Below are 9104 nucleotides of genomic sequence, written 5' to 3' on the forward strand. Positions count from 1 at the left end.
CATGGTTCAACTAGCCCTTTTTGCATACATAGCACAATTTATGAAAGTGATTAACCATCCCCGTGGCCAATCCTTGTCAAGCATATCCACACCAAATGATTATAACATTATACTCAAACACATATAAGCCATTTTCGCATGGCTATCCAAAATTTATACAAGTCCAAAGGGTCCACGACCCACAACAAACGGGTAGTCCTATACATGCCATTTCGAAGTTCAACCAAAATTGTACCAAAAGGGGGGGGGCTTTGATAGTGTGGGCGACTTTGACTTCAAGATCCCGAGTCCGATAGCTGGAGAACCAAATCTATAAAACAGAGGAGCAATGAAACGATGTAAGCAATTTATGCTTAGTAAGTTTTGAGCAAGGAATTCCAGCACAACAAAAGTATAGCATTCATATAGCTAAACGGATAATTTCATATGCACAAATTTACGATATCGTACTTGCTTCACATTATCAACCCTTATGTACATACACAAAAGATCAACTCAGCCAAAGGCCGGTAGCTCGTTTATCAACTGAGCGAATACTTATTTGTAAGGGCTCGATTAAATTTAACACATACGTAACATATCCCAATATTGGGATGTTTTTCGAGTGTTAGCTGGAATTTTACAGCAAGCTCATTCATTACCAAAATCACGTACCTTCGGAATTTAACCGGATTTAGCTCCTCGTTCAAGTGCCTTCGGGACATAGCCCGGTTATAGTAACTCATTCAATGCCTTTGGGACTTAACCCGGATTTTAAAACTCGCACGAATGCCTTCGGGACTTAACCCGGAATTAGTATCTCGCACAAAGGCCTTCGGGACTTAACCCGGAATTAATAACTCGCACAAATACCTTCGGATCTTAGTCCGGATATAGTCACTTAGCACAAAGCCTTCGGGACTTAGCCCGGACAGCATTCAATTAATCATGCACATCTAACAATAATTCATGGCACATTCGTATTTCTTTTTCATTAGCAAAACTCAAACACAAGGCACATACCATCCTTGCACATTCGGCTCAATAGCCACACATAGAGCATGATTTTAATTTGCTTAAAACATGATTTAATCACATCGTAATTTAAGCTCTCTTACTCAAGAACTTACCTCGGGTGTTGTCGAACGATTCCGCTAACTATTCGACCACTTTTTCCTTCCCTTTATCGGATCTATTTCCCCTTTGCTCTTGAGCTTAATTAAACAAATAAATTGATTTCATCATTTAGGCATCAAAAAGATGAACACGAAGCACTTAGCCCATATTTATACATTAGACATCAAAGTCACATACATGTGAAATCATGCATCAACACAACATATTAGCTAATTTTTTTCCCCCTTGGCCGAATATGCATGTCTATTTTTGGGGTCGATTTCAACACTTAATACACACATATACACACTAGTAAGGCATCCTCCCCCTTTCCATCAATTTAACACATGCATTGCTCATTAACATGCAAAGTTACATTCGGCCTTAGCACACAACTTGCTAGCCGATTCTTCTCCATTTAGCAACCAATGCACATATGTGCTCACACAAAAATGCTAAAAAGGAGGTTCAAGAATCATCAAGTCATCATCACATGCATCATTAACAAACTTCATATTTAGCATGCAATGGCATTAACACAACCTCCACCTAGGCCGAATTTTAACTCATCCTCTTGCCTCATCACCACCACATCAAACATCAACCAAGAATGATGCATCCATGGTCAAATGTCATTTCCATCACATAGCAAGATTTAGACCATGGGCTAGGTAGAACTCAAGCTAACAACTAAAACATGCATGCATCTCATGGAACATCATCAACATACCTTAGCCTAGCTACATGCATGGCCGAATCTCTTCACCTTTCTTCTTCTTTCCTCCTTAAAATTTTTGGCCAAGGATGGACCAAAGGATGAGAAAAGGATGAACAAAAATTCTCTCCTTTCTTTTCTTTAGCTCACGGCAATGGGGGGGGGAACAAACAACTACACACATTTTTTTTTTGTATTCATCATACTCCTTTTCATTATTTTATGCCCATGCCCCTTATTTTATTATTTTCCTACATACCTCACTAGGCCAACATGTTCCCAACATGTTTCCACCCATAGCATGGCCAACCACTAGCTCAAATTTTGGGTAATTTGACATGCAAACCCATCATTTTCACAACATGCATTAATAGACCATTTTAAATTAGCCTATCATATTTTCACCATGTCTCATATCAATCCCTATTTAATAATTTCTCATGCAATTGGCAAAATTGGAGAATGAAACTTCCACATACTCATGTACACACATAATAAGCATAGAATATGGAAATCAATTATTTTTATGACTCGGTTTTGTGGTCCCGAAACCACTTCCCGACTAGGGTCAATTTTGGGCTGTCACAACTCTCCCTCACTTAAGAAATTTTCGTCCCCGAAAATCTTACCGATAAATAGGTTTGGGTATCGTTCTTTCATCGAGCTCTCGGTTTCCCAAGTAGCTTCCTCGATCCCGTGTTTGAGCCATAACACCTTCACTAACGGAACCCTTTTGTTTCGCAACTCCTTCACTTCACGAGCTAGGATACGCATCGGTTCTTCTTCATAGCTCATGTCGACTTGAATTTCAACCTCTGATGGGCTAATTATGTGCGATGGTTCAGATCGATAGCGTCGAAGCATCGAAACGTGAAAGACGTCATGAATCTTTTCAAGCTCCGGGGGCAAAATCAATCTATACGCAACCGGACCAACTCGTTCGGAGATTTCGTACGGCAAAATGAATCTTGGGCTCAACTTGCCCTTACGGCCGAACCTGAGTATCTTTTTCCAAGGTGAAACCTTAAGGAACACTTTGTCTCCCACCTGATACTCGATGTCTTTTCGTTTCAAATCTGCGTACGACTTCTGACGATCTGTGGCTACCTTCAGACTTTCACGGATTACCTTTACTTTCTGTTCAGCATCTTTAACCAAATCAACTCCGAAAATTTTACTTTCACCGAGCTCGGTCTAAAACAATGGTGTACGGCATTTACGACCGTACAAAGCCTCGTAAGGTGCCATCTTAATACTTGATTGAAAACTATTGTTGTAAGCGAATTCAATCAAAGGTAAATATCGTTCCCATGAACCACTGAACTCGAGGATGCAACATCTCAACATATCCTCAAGTATCTGGATTATCCGCTCGGATTGACCATCGGTTTGGGGGTGAAAAGCAGTGCTAAAATGCAGCTTGGTACCCAGAGCTTCTTGCAATTTCTTCCAAAATCGTGAGGTGAATCTCGGATCTCTATCCGACACGATAGAAATAGGTACCCCGTGTAATCTCACAATTTGATAAACGTACAATTCAGCTAGTTTATCCAATGAAAAATCCGTACGTACGGGGATGAAATGAGCCGACTTAGTCAGTCTATCAACAACAACCCATATCGCATCCTTCTTACTTGCTGACAAGGGCAGTCCGGACACAAAGTCCATTGTGACTCGATCCCATTTCCATTCGGGTATCATGATCGGCTGGAGTAATCCTGAAGGCACTTGATGTTCCGCTTTCACTTGTTGACATATTAAACATCTCGAAACAAAGTCGGAGATGTCCCGTTTCATACCATGCCACCAAAATTGACGTTTCAAATCGTTGTACATTTTCGTACTCCCCGGGTGAATTGACATTCGGCTACAATGGGCTTCGTTCAGAATCATCGAAATGAGTTCCGAATTTCTTGGAACACGCAAATGATTTTTGAACCTCAAACAATCACCATCATCAATTTGAAACTCCGATTCCTCGTTCGGAACACACTTAGCCCGTTTTGCAACCAATTCATCATCGACTTTCTGAGCTTCACGAATTTGGTGAGTCAATAATGGTTTAGCTTTTAATTCAGCTACTAACACATTGTCTGGTAGAACAGACAAATGCACATTCATCGCTCGTAAAGCAAACAATGACTTCCGGCTTAAGGCGTCCGCAACCACGTTAGCCTTTCCCGGGTGGTAATCAATGACAAGCTCGTAATCTTTCAACAACTCAAGCCAACGTCTTTGTCGCAGATTCAAGTCTCGTTGAGTCATCAAATATTTGAGACTTTTGTGATCCGAAAATACATGGCACTTCTCACCAAACAGATAATGTCGCCATATTTTTAAAGCAAACACGATGGCAGCTAGTTCGAGATCATGGGTCGGATAATTCCTCTCGTGTGGCTTCAATTGTCTCGACGCATAGGCCACGACTCGACCTTCTTGCATCAATACGCAACCCAACCCAAGTAGGGATGCGTCACTATAAATGACAAACTCTTTACCTGATTCGGGTTGCACCAAAATTGGAGCTTCAGTCAAATGAGTTTTCAGTTGGCCGAAACTTTTCTGACATTTCTCCGTCCACTCGAACTTAACATCCTTTTGAAGTAGCTTCATCATTGGTGTGGCTATCATCGAGAAACCTTTCACAAATCGTCGGTAATAACCGGCGAGCCCCAAAAAGCTCCGAACTTCAGTAATATTTCTCGGAGGTTTCCAGTCAAGTATGGCTGAAATTTTGTTTGGGTCAACACGAATACCTGACGCGGATACCACATGACCCAAGAAGCTAACCTCTCTTAACCAGAACTCACACTTACTGAACTTAGCATATAACTGCTTATCCCGCAAAATTTGCAGCACTAGCCTCAGATGCTCAGCATGTTCGGTCTCATCTCTTGAATAGACCAAAATGTCATCAATGAACACAACTACGAACCGATCCAAATACGGTCTGAAGATCCGATTCATCAAATCCATAAATACCGCAGGGGCATTAGTGAGCCCAAACGGCATCACTAAGAATTCGTAGTGACCATATCTCGTTCTGAAGGCAGTTTTGGGAATATCTGAATCTCGAATTCGCAACTGATAATAGCCCGATCTCAAATCTATTTTTGAGAACACTGAGGCTCCCTTCAGTTGGTCGAACAAATCATCGATGCGCGGCAACGGATATTTGTTCTTTATCGTCACTTTATTCAGCTGACGATAGTCAATGCACAACCTCATGGTTCCATCCTTCTTTTTCACGAACAATACTGGTGCACCCCAAGGTGAAAAACTTGGTCGAGCGAAACCTCTATCCGTCAGTTCTTGCAACTGAGCTTTCAACTCCTTTAACTCGGTTGGTGCCATACGATACGGAGCTATCGAAATCGGCGTAGTCCCAGGTACAAGCTCAATACCAAACTCTACCTCCCGAACAGGTGGTAAACCCGGTAATTCTTCCGGAAAAACATCCAGGTATTCACAAGCCACCGGCACAGATTCGGGTTTCTTTTCTAATTCTTTGTCATCAAGTACATACGCAAGGTATGCTTCGCACCCTTTTCTTACATATTTCTATGCCAACATTGCTGATATTACAGCTGGCATCCCCTCCAAGTCCGCAGACTCAATTCGGATTACTTCGTTATTTGCGCACCTCAAATCAATAGTCTTGCTCTTGTAATTTACAACCGCATCATGCGCGGTCAACCAATCCAAACCAAGGATAACATCAAATTCATCAAACGGCAAAAGCATCAAGTCCGCCGGAAAACAGGAACCTCGAATTTCCAGGGGACATTTCTTACACACTTTGTCGACAAGCACGTAACGACCCAAGGGATTTGACACCCGAATTACGAACTCAGTAGACTCAATAGGTAAAGTCTTACTGGATGCTAAGGTTTCACATATGTAAGAATGAGTAGAACCGGGGTCAATCAAAGCAATTACATTAGTATCAAAGAGAGTGAATGTACCGGTAATAACATCAGGCGAAGAAGCATCCTCGCGGGCACATATAGCATAAGCTCTAGCAGGCGCACGAGCTTCGGATCTGGTTATATCATCTCTAGATCCTCTCTGACCACCACCATCATTGCCCGCATTTCCAGATGGTCTACCCCGAGCAGTGGTAGCACCCGGTCTCCCACTCTGATTTGCATTCTGTCCCGACAACCTCTGGCAATCTTTAATGAAGTGGTCAACTGATCCTCATTTGTAACAGGAGCGGTCAGGGAATCTACAACTCCCCGAATGCCATTTACCGCAATATCGGCATTTCGTTCTGTCTCGACGTTCATTCCCAACACTGGCGACTGAAGTGCCTCGTGTACCCACTAGGGGTCGATCACGATCTCGTCTAAAAAGGCCCGAAGTACCTCTAAACTGGCCCGCATCATCTCGAAATTTCTTCGATGCCTGTTGAAGAGACTTTCCCGAGGATCTTTTACGAAACTCTCCAATTCCCTCATCAACTTTTTGTTTTTCTTTTCTAAGCTCTTCGGCTTTACAAGCTCACTCGACAAGTACTACGAACTCTCGTATTTCAAGAACGCCAGCGAACATTTTTATATCTTCATTCAGCCCATCCTCGAAGCGTTTACACATAATAGCCTCGGACGAAACACATTCCCGAGCGTATTTGCTAAGTCTAACAAATTTTCGCTCGTAATCAGTAACCAACATGGAACCTTGCTTAAGCTCGAGAAATTCCTTCCGTTTTTTATCAACAAATCTCTGACTGATATACTTTTTCCGAAACTCAGTTTGGAAAAACTCCCAAGTTACTTGCTCTCGGGGCACAACAGAAGTCAGAGTACTCCACCAATAGTAGGCAGAATCACGTAGCAAGGAGATAGTACACTTTAGGCATTCATCGGGTGTACAAGATAGCTCATCGAGTACCCGGATAGTGTTGTCCAACCAAAATTCAACTTGCTCAGCATCGTCGCTATCCGTAGCTTTAAATTCAGTAGCCCCATGTTTTCGGATTCTATCAACTGGGGGCTTATTTGACCTTATTTGGTCAGTTACCGGAGGTATTGTAGGTGCGGGGGTAGTATTTGTCGGGAATGGAGGTTGTGGAACAGCCATATTAGTTCGAATGTATTGGTTGAACCAATCATTCATCACGCTATAGAATGCTTGTCTAGCTTCGTCATTCGGATTACTAGCATTAGGTTGAGAGTCCACCGGCACTGTCCCTTGTGCGGGAGCAGGCGCTACACTCTCAAGATCATCAGCTACCTCTCGGTTACGATCGGGATCCATTACTATAAATAAACACATTTACAATTGTCAGACATCACCACACTATCAAGTAATCACATAAAATGGCATGTATAGCTAGACCCAACACATTACGGTAGTCCTAGAATCGACTAAACCGTAGCTCTGATACCAATAAAATGTAACACCCCGAACCCGAGTCCGACACCGGAGTCGAACACGAGGTGTTAACAAACTTTGAAAAATTTCCAGACACTGCCCAATCTGTGTACTAGTCGCTTTAAAAAATCATATCTTGAGTTTCACAACTCGAAAATCAGTTTCGTGATTTTTCCCTGAAACTAGACTCATATGCCCATCTACATATTTTTTTCTAGAATTTTTGGTCGGGCCAATTAGTACAATTTATTAGTCAAAGTCTCCCATGTTACAGGGATCGACTACCCTGACCTTTGCGCATTACGACTTTGATATCTCCTTGTACAGGGCTCCAATACTGATGCCGTTTGTTTCTATAGAAACTAGACTCAGAGAGAAATCTATAAATATATGGTATGACTCCTAATTATCTCTGGTTAATTTATAATGAATTTACAAAGTCGGAACAGGGAATCCAGAAACCGTTCTGGCCCTGTCTCACGAGAACCTGAATATCTCTTAACATACTGTTCGTATGATTGTTTCGTTACTTTCCTATGAAAGTAGATTCATCAAGGTTTGTTTACATAATTTATTCACTATTTAATTCCAATCCTACTATTTTAGTGATTTTCCAAATCTACGTCACTGATGCTGTCAGCATCTACCTTTATGGTAGGCTTTACCTATTTCATGGTTCAACTAGCCCTTTTTGCATACATAGCACAATTTATGAAAGTGATTAACCATCCCCGTGGCCAATCCTTGTCAAGCATATCCACACCAAATGATTATAACATTATACTCAAACACATATAAGCCATTTTCGCATGGCTATCCAAAATTTATACAAGTCCAAAGGGTCCACGACCCACAACAAACGGGTAGTCCTATACATGCCATTTCGAAGTTCAACCAAAATTGTACCAAAAGGGGGGGGGCTTTGATAGTGTGGGCGACTTTGACTTCAAGATCCCGAGTCCGATAGCTGGAGAACCAAATCTATAAAACAGAGGAGCAATGAAACGATGTAAGCAATTTATGCTTAGTAAGTTTTGAGCAAGGAATTCCAGCACAACAAAAGTATAGCATTCATATAGCTAAACGGATAATTTCATATGCACAAATTTACGATATCGTACTTGCTTCACATTATCAACCCTTATGTACATACACAAAAGATCAACTCAGCCAAAGGCCGGTAGCTCGTTTATCAACTGAGCGAATACTTATTTGTAAGGGCTCGATTAAATTTAACACATACGTAACATATCCCAATATTGGGATGCTTTTCGAGTGTTAGCTGGAATTTTACAGCAAGCTCATTCATTACCAAAATCACGTACCTTCGGAATTTAACCGGATTTAGCTCCTCGTTCAAGTGCCTTCGGGACATAGCCCGGTTATAGTAACTCATTCAATGCCTTCGGGACTTAACCCGGATTTTAAAACTCGCACGAATGCCTTCGGGACTTAACCCGGAATTAGTATCTCGCACAAAGGCCTTCGGGACTTAACCCGGAATTAATAACTCGCACAAATACCTTCGGATCTTAGTCCGGATATAGTCACTTAGCACAAAGCCTTCGGGACTTAGCCCGGACAGCATTCAATTAATCATGCACATCTAACAATAATTCATGGCACATTCGTATTTCTTTTTCATTAGCAAAACTCAAACACAAGGCACATACCATCCTTGCACATTCGGCTCAATAGCCACACATAGAGCATGATTTTAATTTGCTTAAAACATGATTTAATCACATCGTAATTTAAGCTCTCTTACTCAAGAACTTACCTCGGGTGTTGTCGAACGATTCCGCTAACTATTCGACCACTTTTTCCTTCCCTTTATCGGATCTATTTCCCCTTTGCTCTTGAGCTTAATTAAACAAATAAATTGATTTCATCATTTAGGCATCAAAAAGATGAACAC

The sequence above is a fragment of the Gossypium hirsutum genome, chromosome A06, assembly GCF_007990345.1.
Source record: "Gossypium hirsutum isolate 1008001.06 chromosome A06, Gossypium_hirsutum_v2.1, whole genome shotgun sequence".
NCBI classification, from domain to species: Eukaryota; Viridiplantae; Streptophyta; class Magnoliopsida; order Malvales; family Malvaceae; genus Gossypium; species Gossypium hirsutum.